The sequence below is a fragment of the Ambystoma mexicanum genome, chromosome 14, assembly GCF_040938575.1.
Source record: "Ambystoma mexicanum isolate Mex_15411 chromosome 14, UKY_AmexF1_1, whole genome shotgun sequence".
Classification (NCBI taxonomy): Eukaryota; Metazoa; Chordata; class Amphibia; order Caudata; family Ambystomatidae; genus Ambystoma; species Ambystoma mexicanum.
Genome location: NC_090940.1, coordinates 152,495,475 through 152,509,002, shown reverse-complemented (window position 1 = coordinate 152,509,002; position 13,528 = coordinate 152,495,475). Strand labels below are relative to the sequence as shown.

At 56.0% G+C, this 13,528-nt stretch overlaps 1 protein-coding gene across 4 annotated transcripts in view; it reads right to left on the bottom strand.

The window, feature by feature from the left end:
* MIDEAS (mitotic deacetylase associated SANT domain protein) overlaps positions 1-13,528 on the bottom strand; it is a 1,134,261-nt gene that overhangs the window by 116,712 nt on the left and 1,004,021 nt on the right. The window lies entirely within an intron of this gene.

The following is a 13,528-nucleotide window of genomic DNA, read 5'->3' as shown; positions in this document are numbered from 1 at the left end:
GGACACGTCTGTGAAAGACAAACCTTGGTGCACGAGTATCCAAGAAGCCCTTGCTAATAAAATCACTGGCCTGCAAACGAAAATTGAGGCCAAAAGACTACAACTTTCCAAAAATAATCCCTCCACCATTAACGAACCTACTGCCACTAACACCACCTCAGGCTTCACATTCAAAAAGGTAACCACTCCAGAAATCCAAAAAATTATAACATCCCTCAAACTGCCCCGCTCAGATCATTAAAGATGCAGCAAGAGACCTATCCCCCTTCATCACCAAGTTGCCACCAACTCAGTACCCAATAACTTGAAACAATCATGGGTTCTCCCTCTTCTAAAAAAGCAATCGCTAGACCCAGCCATCCCCACTAGTTACACGGTCCCTTTCCTTCTAAAAATCCTGGATAGAGTTGCCTACCTGCTAATTCAGGATTATTTGGAGACTAACCAACTACTAGGTCTGCGTCAATCTGGCTTTCGACCTCAGCATGGAACAGAAACCGCCCTTGTTGACCTCAAAAGTCAGATTGATGACATTAAAGACAAAGGCAAGGCTGCCATCCTACTCCTTCTAGACCTCTCAGCAGCCTTCGACCTGGTCGACCACAAAATACTCTGTAACCACCCCTCTTCCGCTGCCCATTTCTCCTCGGCTGTCAGGTGGATACAATCCTACTTGGCCAACAGAACCATGAGGGTTTTTTCTTCCACGTCAGCAGCAGACCCTATCCCCGTCACCTGTGGGGTCCCTCAAGGTTCTTGTGTTTCCCCCACCCTATGCAACATCTTTACAAAGCCTCTCTTTGAAAAATTGGACCATCTGGGTGTCACCTACACCAACTACGCGGTTGACACCCAGATACTCCTCACCATCTCGGGCAACTACAATACCGATATTACTAGGATTAACAAAATCTTCTCCATCATTCAGGCATGGATGGCCACACACGGCCTGCCTCTGTCTGAATGATGAGAAGGAACAAGTTACTTACCTGTAACTGTTGTTCTCCAGCATGGGTCTGGCATGGATTCACATGCTCATGAATATTCCCCATCGTCAGGCCGGGAATCCTCGGTATAGAAAGAAATCAGTATCAGTTTCGTTTCTGATCCGTCTTTCTTAGTAGTAACCAATCGCTGGTCACTGCGTCATACTGCCCCCAGCCAATGACTACCCTCTCCCTAAGCCCCGCCTATTAGAGGCGGGGCTTAGGGAGAGGGTAGTCATGCCAGACCCATGCTGGAGAACAACAGTTACAGGTAAGTAACTTGTTCCTTCTCCAGCATGGGGTCTGGCATGGATTCACATGCTCATGAATAAGAGAATACATAGCAGTACACACATGCACAACCACGGGAGGTGGCAACAGGCTCAACATTAAGCAATACAACAACTCAACATTAAGCAACTCTTACCTCCTCACCAGGCTCACCTTAGGCGAACAGGTTGCGCAGCACTGCTTGGCCGACCCTGGACTCCTCCCAGGAGTCCCGATCGACGCAGTATAATCTTGTGAAGGTGTGCGTCGACCTCCACGTCGCAGCCCTGCTGTTGTCCAGCAGGGGCACACCAGACAGGAACGCCGTGGTAGCAGCAATCGCTCTGGTCGAATGGGCTCTCAGACGGCCGGGCAGCGGTCGGTTTGCCAACCGGTGACAGTGCATGACGCAGCCGGAGAGCCATCTGGAAATGGAAGTCTTCGAGATAGCCTTCCCTTGATTCACAGTCCCAAAGTTCACAAATAGCTGTGACGTCTTCTGAAAACTCTTTGTGCGGTCCACGTAGAACTTCAGCGCTCTAGCTACATCCAGCGAGTGCAAAGTCCTCTCGGCCGGCGACGGGAAGAAAACTGGCAGCACCAAGGGCTCGTTGAGGTGGAAGTCCGACGGCACCTTGGGCATAAAGGAGGGGTGTGTCCTCAGCACCACCCTCGTGTCATGAAAAGTCAAGCATGGAGGCTTGCAAGATGGGGCCTGGATCTATCCCACTCGTCGTGCGGAGGTGATGGCCACGAGGAAAGCTGTCTTCCATGACAGGAACTTCAAAGGCGCCGAATGCATAGGCTTGAATGGGGCCCACATGAGCCTGGTCAGCACCACATTAAGCTCCCACGCCGGGGCAGAGGCCTTCACCGGCGGGAATGATCGGAATAGTCCCTTCATGAATTCCTTCACCAGGCGATGAGACCACAAGGACGCTCGTCCTGTAGTCCTGGTATATCGGGAGATTGCAGCCAGATGTATTTTGATGGAGGCGTGAGCCAGTCCAGCGACAGTAGGTACGGCAGTACTTGAGGGGCCGTAATCCGCAGAGGGTTAATCTTCTGTGCACGGCACCAGACAGAGAACCTCTCCCATTTATGTCCGTAGCACTTGAGAGTTGAGGACGCCCTGGCCTTTGCGAGAATCTCTCTGCAGTCGGCCGGGATGTCGTACCCTCCAAACTCTAGTGCTGCAGGAGCCAGGCCTGCAAGTTCAGCGACTCCGGGTTGTGGTGAAGAATGGCGCCTCCTTCTCTGGAGAGAATGTCTGCGTCCGTCGGCAGCTTGACCAGTGGGGACGTTGACAAGTCCAGAAGGTCCGGGAACCAGATCTGTCTCGGCCACGTCAGTGCGACGAGGATCATCCTGCACCGGGACCTCTTCCGGCTCATCAACCAGCTGAGCAGCAATGGCAGCGGAGGTAACGCATAAAGAAATAGGCCGTTCCAGGGGAACGAGAAAGCATCGGCCATGCTCCTCGGCTGGGGGAACCTGCTGGCGAACCTCCGGCACTTGGAATTCGTCGCTGTAGCACAGAGATCGATTTGGGGTTTGCCCCATCGTCGGAAGAGTCGATCCACTTGATCCTGGCGTAGTTCCCACTCATGGCACAAGCGCAGCTCCCTGCTGAGTGAGTCGGCGATCGTGTTTTTTATTCCTGCCAGATGAGGAGGCACCAGAAACATCCCCTGGGCGACGGCCCAATGCCACAGATCCTGGGCTTCCTTGGATAGGGCAGGGGACCTGGTTCCGCCCTGCTTCCGGATGTAGAACATCGTAGTGGTGTTGTCGGTGAAGATACTCACCACCTTGCCCTTGAGGGACGGAAGAAAGGACCTAAGGGTCCAGAACACTGCGCGGAGCTCCAAGATGTTGATGTGGAGAGACTTCTCCTCCGGGAGCCAAAGGCCTCTCGCATGAAGATCTCCGGAGTGCGCTCCCCAACCTTCCAGGGAGGCGTCCGTCGTCACCGTCACCTGGTGAGCTGGGGTCTGAAAGTCTGTCCCCGCCGACAGATGGGAGCGGGTACCCCACCACCGGATCGCCTGACGGAACGTCTCGTTGAGAGGGATCCTGTCCTCGAAGCTGCCCGTCGACTAGACCCAGCGGGTGTCGAGGAACTCCTGTAAGGGGCGCATCCGAAGCCTGCAAAGGCGCACCACGTAAATGCAGGAGGACATCATCCCCAGGAGGGATTTGATAGATCTTACCCTGGCCATGTGCGTGGCCAGCAGACGCTGCACCATGCCCAGAATGGTCCTGGTCCTTTCCTCCGCCACTGTGTCGAGCTTGGCTCCCAGAAACAGGGCGACTTGCGACGGAACCAGGTGGGATTTTGGAAAGTTGATGGAGAATCCCAGGTCTGTGAGCAGCTGGACGGTCTTCGCAGTGTGCTCCACGGCGAGCTCCCTGGTCATTGCATGAGCCAGTCGTCCAGGTAGGGGTAGACGTGGATCCCCTGTAGGCGCAGCCGGGCCGCCACCGGTGCGAGGCACTTGGTGAACACCCTGGGTGCCGACTTCAATCCGAACGGGAGGGCTTTGAACTGGTAGTGCCGCCCTTGGACCACGAACCTGAGGAACTTTCGGTGTCTTTTTAGAATGGGGATGTGGAAGTACGCATCCTCCAAGTCCAACGACGACAGGAAATCGCCCTCCTCCAGCTGTCCCAGCACGTGCTGCAGGGTGACCATACGGAACTTCTGTGCCTTGATGTACTTGTTCAGTCGTCGTAGGTCCAGGATGGGGCGCCATCCTCCTGTCTTCTTTTTTACGAGAAAGTACCTTGAGTAAACTCCGGAGCCCCGAAGCCTCTTTGGGATGAGCTCGATGGCACCCTTCTTGAGCATCGCCCCTACTTCCAACAGTAGTTGAGGGACGTGATTTTCCTTCCTGGCCACGGGTGGAACGCGAGGGCACTTCTGAAACTCGAGGGCGTGCCCTTGGGCCAGGGCGTCCAGCACCCAACGGTCGGTGGAGATGGACTCCCACACGCTGATGAACCTCGCCAGCCGGCCTCCCACTGGGGTACTTCGGCGGGGGCCCGACCCCACGGTCGGTTCAATCTTGTTTGGAGGCTGCCTTGCCTCCTTGACCTCCCGGTCGATGACGACGGGCACCACCCGACTTGCCGCGTCCCCTGTAGGCTTCCTGGGACGAAGATCTTGCCGCTTGGCGGTACGTGGAGGAGCCACTGCCGGATCCCTTGGAGGCACCTTGTCTGCCTACGGAGCTCCGAAAGGACGGCCGTCGTCGTTGGAGCACTCCCAGTGCCCGGGCAGTCTCTGTGTCTGTCTTGATGTCCTGAAGGGACTCATCAACCGCCTTCCCAAACAGGTTGTTCCCGTCGAAGGGCATGTCCAAAACCTTGGCTTGTACGTCCTAGCGGAAATCCATGGCCTTGAGCCATCCTCGTCGTCTCAAGCAAACGCTGTTGCCCAAATGACGGAAACCGGTGTCGGCAATGTCCGTTGCCACCGTGATGGCGTGGTCTGAAGCAATCTCACCCTCCTGTAGGATTTCAAGGGCCTCAGCCCTTTTGGCGTCCGGAAGTCCGTCCAACAGAGGGGCGATTTTGAACCACAACTCCCTCTCGTAGCGGGCTACGATATCCAGGACGTTGGCCGCCTTGATAGTCGTCGCTGCGGATGAGATGATCCACCGTCCCATCGTGTCCAACTTCCTGCCCTCGTCGTCCGGAGGGGAGGTTTATGTCGAGGCCGCCCCCCCAACTTTCTTCTTTGCCGCCGCCGAGACGACCGAATCCGGGGTAGGTTGCGCCCGAAGACACAAGGGGGCAGCGTCGGGGACCCCGGTACTTCTTCTCGTACCGGTCCCTCTTTGCCGGCGCCATTGCAGGGTTGTTGAGGAGGGCGAGCCCCTCATCCCAGATGTCATCAAGAAGCGGTACGGCGATGACCGTCTTCCTTTTAGCCTCGCGCCGTTGGTTAAGGAACCCTTCCTTCTTCTCTTCTGGGCAGAGTTGGAAGAGCTCGGATGCCCTAGAAATCATGGCATGAAAGGATCCAATCTCGTCGGGTGGGAACGCCTGAGCAGGGGGCGACGGGGGACAAGTCCCGTCGTCGCCATCTGTACCTGTCGTAGCCGTGTCCGTGCCTGAATCATCCCCGTGAGTAGTAGACCGGGGGGAAGGCAGAGCAGGCCGCAGAGGAGGGAGAGGTGGCGTAGGATGCGTCCTCCTCTTATGCGGTGGACTTTCCGAAGGTCCTGGCTCCGGTTCCCCCGTCGGGTCTGGCTCAGGTACCTCCGTCGGGGGGAGGGGCAACCTTGTCCTTATCTCCGAACATAAGGACTGAATTGCTGATAAAATGGCCGCTGAAGTGTCCTGCGGCGCTGGAAACGACGGGCGCGAGCCGTGTCCGTGCCTGAATCATCCCCGTGAGTAGTAGACCGGGGGGAAGGCAGAGCAGGCCGCAGAGGAGGGAGAGGTGGCGTAGGATGCGTCCTCCTCTTATGCGGTGGACTTTCCGAAGGTCCTGGCTCCGGTTCCCCCGTCGGGTCTGGCTCAGGTACCTCCGTCGGGGGGAGGGGCAACCTTGTCCTTATCTCCGAACATAAGGACTGAATTGCTGATAAAATGGCCGCTGAAGTGTCCTGCGGCGCTGGAAACGACGGGCGCGAGGGCTCTTGAGGAGCCTTGTCGGCGACCCCGTCGCTCTCGTTGTCGCCCTCGTCCGGATCCCTCCCGATGGGCTGGGCCGCTTCCACGACTTTGATGAGCTCTTCTTCAGAGGTCGTGTCCGTATCCACGATGGCCACCAGCCCCTCCCCCACCTTTCCCAACGAGGACTTTGTGGGGGTCTTCTCAATGGGCCTGAAAGACGACTCCCTCCGCGGTGGCAGGGAGACTGGGTCCTGAGGGCGCCTCCACTGGTGTAGCCTCCACAGGCTGAGCCAGGGCTGCGGCGACATCCTCGATCGAGGTCTTAGCAGGGTGAATTAAGGCCATTGTCACCTTCTGGACGCCTGGGGCCTTCACCTTGGTGGGAGGGTCCGAGCCTCGCTCCCCCTCTGCCGGAATCTCCGAGATCGACCGGGGCCTCTCCAGAAGCTTCGCGGGTTCTCGGACTTCCTCTTACCCGAGCCACAGCATTGGCTCGTGGTTGATGGCGCCAGGGAGGATGCGCCCTGCCTGGCAGCGAAGGAGCCCGACCATTCGGCGCTCCCGGTGCCCGCGGACTCGCGGTACTTAGCCTTTTGGTGGGCCCCCGTCGCCGGGGCGCCCTCACAGGACTTAGAAGACCGCTCGGACTTCTTTTTCTTCTGCTCGCCTGACGGGCTCTTCCCTTCCAGCCAGTTGGCGAGACGGAGGTGGCGATCCTTCATGGTTCGCTCCGACATGTTCCCACAAAACACGCAGTCCTTCTCCGTGTGCGTCTTGTCCTCATGGAGACAATAGAGGCATAACGAATGCTCGTCCTCCTTGGAAACATTCTGAAGCTGGCATCCAGGGCAGGTCCTGAACAGCTTCCCGGGCGTCGAGCTTCCTTTCTCCTGGGCTATGTCCGGGGTAGGCCCCGGAAATTCTGGAATCCTCCAAAAGCGTAACTCGATGAAATCTTCACCCTTGAGGGGCGCAGAAAATTCTGAAACGGATCCTCTTTGATAGGATGTAGAAACGGTGGAGGTTGAGGCTCTATTTAACCAAAAAAATGAGAAAAATATCCTGAAAAAAGCGCAAAAACGCAGTAAAAGCTCGAGATATACAGCACGAGGACTCCCACCAGTTGAACGTGCAGTAAAAATCTGAGGATGGCTGCCAGAGGCGGGGCTTAGGGAGAGGGCAGTCATTGGCTGGGGGTAGCATGACCCAGAGACCAGTGATTGGTTACTACTAAGAAAAACAGATCAGAAACGAAACCGATACTGATTTTTTTCTATACCGAAGATTCCCGGCCTGACGACGGGGAATATTCATGAGCATGTGAATCCATGCCAGACCCCATGCTGGAGAAGACTGAACTTCTCCTTGCCGGATCACCTAACAACTTACAAAAACTGATCCCTGACTACTCCAACATCATTGATGGTAACACTATCCCCGTTGCCAAAAATGTGACTGCTTTTATCTCGACGCCAACACCAACCTCACCAAAAAAGTTAACACGACTGCCTCAGCTACCACCTACACAGGGAAACTAATTAGAGCCTGCAGACATTTTTTATCCACTAACAGCTGCCTCACACTGGCTAGGGCTCTCATACAATCTAAGCTTGACTATTGCAATAGCCTCTACCTTTGTGCCAATCAATCCATAATCAACAAACTTCAGGTCCTCCAAAATAATGTGCTACGAGTAGCACTAAACATTCCTAGGCCAGAGCACATATCTGCCACCAGAATATCATGCAAATGGCTGTCCATTCAACAAAAAATTGACTTAAAAACTCTTTACCTCACCTACAAAGCACTCAACCACCTAGCCCCTCCCTACCTCACTAACAAATTCACCTTGAAACCAACCACTAGAATCACTATATCCTCCAACACGTTATGCCTCACTGTGCCTAGATTTACCTCAAAGAGCCGGCGGCTCAAGCTTCACGGTCCTCGCCTCTCAACTCTGGAACACCGTGCCTTTGAACATTAAATCGACCAAATCCTTCCATTTATTCAGGAAACTTACTATTGGTTGGCTACTGACCAAATACTAACCTTAAGTTAGACCTAGCCTATGACAAATTGCTTATATTGTACATGCCTCACCTATGCCACATCTGTAAGCTATAACTACCTCTGTCTGTATATACTGTACATAACTTTACAAATGTATTACTGCAAATGCTATATATATATATTGTGCCTTGTAACCTGTCCTAAGCGCCCTTTTACTCCCGGGTCTGGAGCGCTATACAAATAAAATAAACAAACAAACCGTGCATGATGCAGCCGGAGAGCCATCTGGAAATGGAAGCCTTCGAGAGGGCCTTCCCTTGGTTCACAGGTCCAAAGTTCACAAATAGTTATAATGTCTTCCAAAAACTCTTTGTGCGGTCCACATAGAACTTCAGCGCTCTAGCTACATACAGCGAGTGCAAAGTCCTCTTGGCCGGCGACGAAGGCGACAGGAAGAAAACTGGTAACACCAAGGGCTCGTTGAGATGGAAGTCCGACGGCACCTTGGGCATGAAGGAGGGGTGTGTCCTCAGCACGACCCTCGTCTTGTGAAAAGTCAAGTATGGAAGCTTGCAGAATAGGGCCTGGATCTCTCCCACTCGTCGTGCGGAGGTGATGGCCACAAGAAATGCTGTTTTCCACGACAGGAACTTCAACGGTGCCCAATGCAGAGGCTCGAAAGGCGCCCCCCATGAGCCTGGTCAGCACCACGTTAAGCTCCCACGCCGGGGCCGGAGCCTTCACCGGCAGGAATCAACGGAACAGTCCCTTCATAAACTCCTTCACCAGGCGATGAGACCACAGAGATGAACGTCCCGTAGTTCTGGTGTAGCGGGAGATCGCCGCCAGATATATTTTGATGGAGGCATGAGCCAGCCCCGCCTTGGCCAGTGACAACTGGTACGGCAGCACTTGAGGGGCTGTAATTCGCAGAGGGTTAAATCTTCTGTGCACGGCACCAGACAGAGAACCTCTTCCATTTGTGTCCATAGCACTTGAGAGTTAAGGACGCCCTGGCCTTTGCAAGCACCTCCTTGCAGTCCGCAGGGATATCGTACCCTCCAAATTCTAGTGCCGCAGGAGCCAGGCCTGCAAGTTCAGCGACCCCGGGTCGTGATGGAGGATGGCGCCTCCTTCTCTGGAGAGAAGATCTGCGTCCGTCGATAGTTTGACTGGGGAGGGGTGGGGGGGAAACGCTGACAAGTCCAGAAGGCCTGGAAACCAGATCTGTCTCGGCCACGCCGGTGCGACGAGGATCATCCTGCACCGGGACCTCTTGAGTTGGTTGACGAGTTGCAGTAGCAACAGCAACAGAGGGAACGCATACAGGAACAGGCCGTCCAAGGGGAATGAGAAAGCATCGCCCATGCTCCTCGGCTGGGGAAACCTGCTGGCGAACCTCTGGCACTTGGAGTGCGCCGCCGTCTCAAACAGGTCGATCTGGGGTTTGCCCCATCGTTGGAAAAGCCGACCCACTTGGTCCTGACGTAGTTTCCACTCGTGGCTTGAGCGCAGCTCCCTGCTCAGCGAGTTGGCGATGGTGTTCTTTATCCCTGCTAGGTGGAAGGGCACCAGAAACATCCCCTGAGCAACGGCCCAATGCCACAGATCCTGGGCCTCCTTGGATAGGGTCGGGGACCTGGTTCCTCCCTGCTTCCGGATGTAGAACATCGTGGTGGTGTTGTTAAGATCCTTACCACCTTGCCCTTGAGGGACAGGTGAAACGACCTGAGAGCCCAGAATACTGCTCGGAGCGCCAGGATGTTGATGTGGAGTGACCTCTCCTCCGGGAGCCAAAGGCCTCTCGCGTGAAGATCTCCGGGGTGCGCTCCCCAAACCTCCAGGGAGGCATCCGTCATCTGGTGTGCTGCGGTCTGAAAGTCTGCGCCCGCCGCGAGATGCGCGTGGGTGCCCCAATGCCGAATTGCTTGGCGCAAGACCTCGTTGAGCGGGATCTTGTCTTTGAAACTGGCCGCCGCTTGCATCCAACGGGCGTCGAGGAACTCCTGTAGATGACGCATCCGCAGCCTGCATAAGCGCACCAGGTAGATGCAAGAGGACATCATGCCTAAAAGTGACTTGATGGACCTCGCCCTGGCCACGTCTGTGGCCAGCAGGCGCTGCACCTTGCCCAGGATGGCCTTGGTCCTTTCCTCTGACGGGGAAGCCAATCGTGCCACTGTATCAAGCTTGGCTCCCAGAAAAAGAAGGACCTGCGACGGAACTAGGTGGGATTTGGGGAAGTTGATGGAGAATCCCAGGTCCATGAGCAGTTGGACGGTCTTCGCTGTGTGCTCGACGGCGAGCTCCCTTGTCCTTGCTCAGATGAGCCAATCGTTCAGGTAGGGGTAAACTGGCGCTAGGCACTTGGTAAATACCCTGGGCGCCGACTTCAATCCGAATGGCAGGGCCTTGAATTGGTAGTGCCATCCTTGGACTACGAATCTGAGAAACTTTCGGTGTCCTTTTAGAATGGGGATGTAGAAGTACGCATCCTCCAAGTCCAGCAATGATAGGAAGTCCCCTGTCTCCAGCTGTCCCAGCACGTGCTGGAGGGTGACCATCCGGAACTTCTGGCCTTGATGTATTTGTTTAACCGACGCAGGTCCAGGATGGGGCCCCAACCGCCTGTCTTCTTTCTGACGAGGAAGTATCTTATACTCCGGAGCCCAGAGCCTCTTCGGGACGAGCTCGATGGCCCCTTTCTTGAGCATCACCCTCACTTCTAACAGCAGTTGTGGGAATTCAGGGGCACTTCTTTAGAAATTCGAGAGTGTGCCCATGGGCCAGGGCATCCAGCACCCAACAGTCGGTGGAGATGGACTGCCGCACGCTGACTAACTTCGCCAGCTGGCCTCCCACCGGGGTGCTCAGGTGGGGGCCCGACACTACGGCCGGTTCAGTCTTGCTTGGAGGCTGCCTTGCCGCCCTGGCCTCCTTGGCGACGGCGACCTCCTGACTTGCCGTGCCCGCTGTAGGCCTCTTGTGACAAGGAACGGGCTGCCTGGCGGTACGTCGAGGAGCCACCGCCGATTCCTTTGGAGGCACCTTGCTTGCCTCCGGAGTTCTGAAAGGGCGGCCGTTGTTGCTGAAAAACTCCCAAGGCCCAAGCCGTCTCTGTGTCGTTCTTGAAGGCCTGAAGTGACTCATCTATGGTCTTTCCAAACAGGTTGTTCCCGTCGAAGGGCATGTCCAGAACTCTGGTTTGCACGTCCTGGCAGAAATCTGTTGCCTTGAGCCATCCCCGCGGAAGGTAAACGCTGTTGCCCAACTGGCGGAACCCGGTGTCCACGGCCACCTTTATGGCGTGGTCCGACGCCACCTCACCTTCCTGTAGGATCCCCAGGGCCTTTGCCCTCCGGTAGGAAGTCCAGCAGGGGGGCGATCTTGTACCACAACTCCCTGTCGTAGCGGGCCACAATCACTTGGGCGTTGGGCGCCTTAATTGTCGTCGCCGCGGACGAGATGACTCGTCGTCCCATGGCGTCCAGTCTCCCTCGCCGTCAGGTGGGGAGGTTGAAGTTGAAGCTGCCGCCTCCGCCGCCTTCTTCTTGGCCGCCACCAAAACGACCGAATCCAGGGTCGGCTGCGCCCTGAGGCACAAAGGGGCGGAATCGGGGACCCGGTACTTCTACTCGTACCGATCCCTCTTGGCAGGCGTCGTGGACGGGTTCTTCAGGAGAGCAAGTCCCTCGTCCCAGATGTCGTCAAGCAACGGCACCGCGAGGACAGTCTTCCTCTTGGCCTCGCGCCGTTGACAGGGGAAGCCTTCCTTCTTCTGTTCTTCGGGGCAGAGCTGGAAAAGCTTGGATGCCCTAGAAATCATGGCGTGGAAGGAGGCAATTTCATCAGGCGGGCAGGCCCGACCGGGTGGTGATGGAAGGCCCATCCCGTCGTCACCACCGTCATCTGTCCCGGTAGTGGCCGTATCTGTTCCTGTGTCATCCCTAGGATCAGGGGAAGGAGATGAAGGCTGAGCGGGCCGCAAGGGCTAGAAGGGCCAGGTGTGGGGGAAGAACTCTCCTCCGCTTGTTTGGAGGGCTTCCCGATTGGCCCGGTTCTGCTGGGTCGTCCGTAGGGGGTAGAGGCAACCTCGTCCTTATCTCCGTGCATAAGGTTTGGATTGCCATCAAAATGGCCACTGAGTTGTCGGGCACTGGCTGCGACGGGCGCGATGGTTGCTCCCCCTCCCCAGGAGCCTCGTCGGCGCCACTGTCGCTCTCTTCGTCCGCCTCCCCTGGATTCCTCCCGTGGGACTGGACCTCCTCAAACCTCTTGAGGCCTTGCACGACTACAACCAGCTCCTCCTCAGAGGCTGTATCTGTGTCCGTGATGGCCACCGCCCCCCCTTTTTTCCACCAGGGTCTTCACAGGGGTCTGATCGATGGGTTGAAAAGCGGATTACCTCCGCGGTGGCAGGGAAACTCTGGGCCCCGAGGTCGTCTCCACTGGGGTAGCCTTCACAGGCTTCGCCAGGGCCGCCACGACTCCCTCCATAGAGGCCATAGCCGGGTGAATCAGGGCCCTCACGACTTCTGGCGTGCTTGAGGCCTTCACCTTGGGGGGAGGGTCACTGCCTCGCTCCCCCTCGGCTGCTTCATCGGGATCGACCGGGGCTTCTCCAGAAGCTTACCCAGGATCTCGGACTTTCTCTTCCCCGAGCCAGAGCGTTGCCTCGTGGTTGATGGCGTTGGTGAAAGTGCGCCCTGCCTGGCAGCCGAGGAGCCTGACCGTTCGGTGCTCCCGGTGCCCGTGGACTCACAGTGCTTAGCCTTCTGTTGCGCCCCCGTCGCCCGAGCGCCCTCAAAGGACTTAGAAGACCGCTCTGACCTCTTCTTCTTCGCACCTACCGCTGGCCCTTCCAGCCAGTTGGTGAGGCGGATCCGCCGATCCCTCATGGTCCGCTCCATGTTCTTGCAAAACGCAGTCCTTCTCCACGTGCGTTTTGTCTTCTTGAAGGCAGTAGAGGCATCTAGAATGCTCGTCCTCCTTGAAGACATTCTGCAATCCGCATCCAGGGCAGTTCCTGAACAGCTTGGATCCGGGCGTCAAGCTTCCCTTGTCCTGGGCCATGTCCACGGGGTAGGCCTCCAGGTCTTCTGGAATCCTCTAGAAGCGTACTCTATGAAAACTTCGCCCTTAAGGGGAGTAGAAAATTCCGAAACGGGTCCCCGTTGATCGGAAGTAGAAACTGTGGACCTTGAGAATCTATTGACTGAAAAAATTATATTAAACTCTGAAAAATCACCAAACGCAGTAAAAGCTCGAGAGCTATAGCACAAGGACTCCCAACACTTGAATGTGCGGTAAAAATCTGAGGATGGCTGCCAGGGGAGTGGCTTAGGGAGAGGGCAGTCATTGGCTGGAGGCAGTATGACCCTGACACCAGTGATTGGTTACTACTAAGAAAGACAGATCAGAAACGAAACTGATACTGATTTTTTCTTTACCGAGGATTCCCAGCCTGACGACGGGGAACATTCATGAGCATGTGAATCCATGCCAGACCCCATGCTGGAGAAGATGTATAATCCTTCCCCATTCACCGACTCCGATATGCTTTGACTATTGCCTCCAGCCCTTTCTCTCATCTCCGACAAATATGTATATGACCTGTATGCAGGAAATGTTTT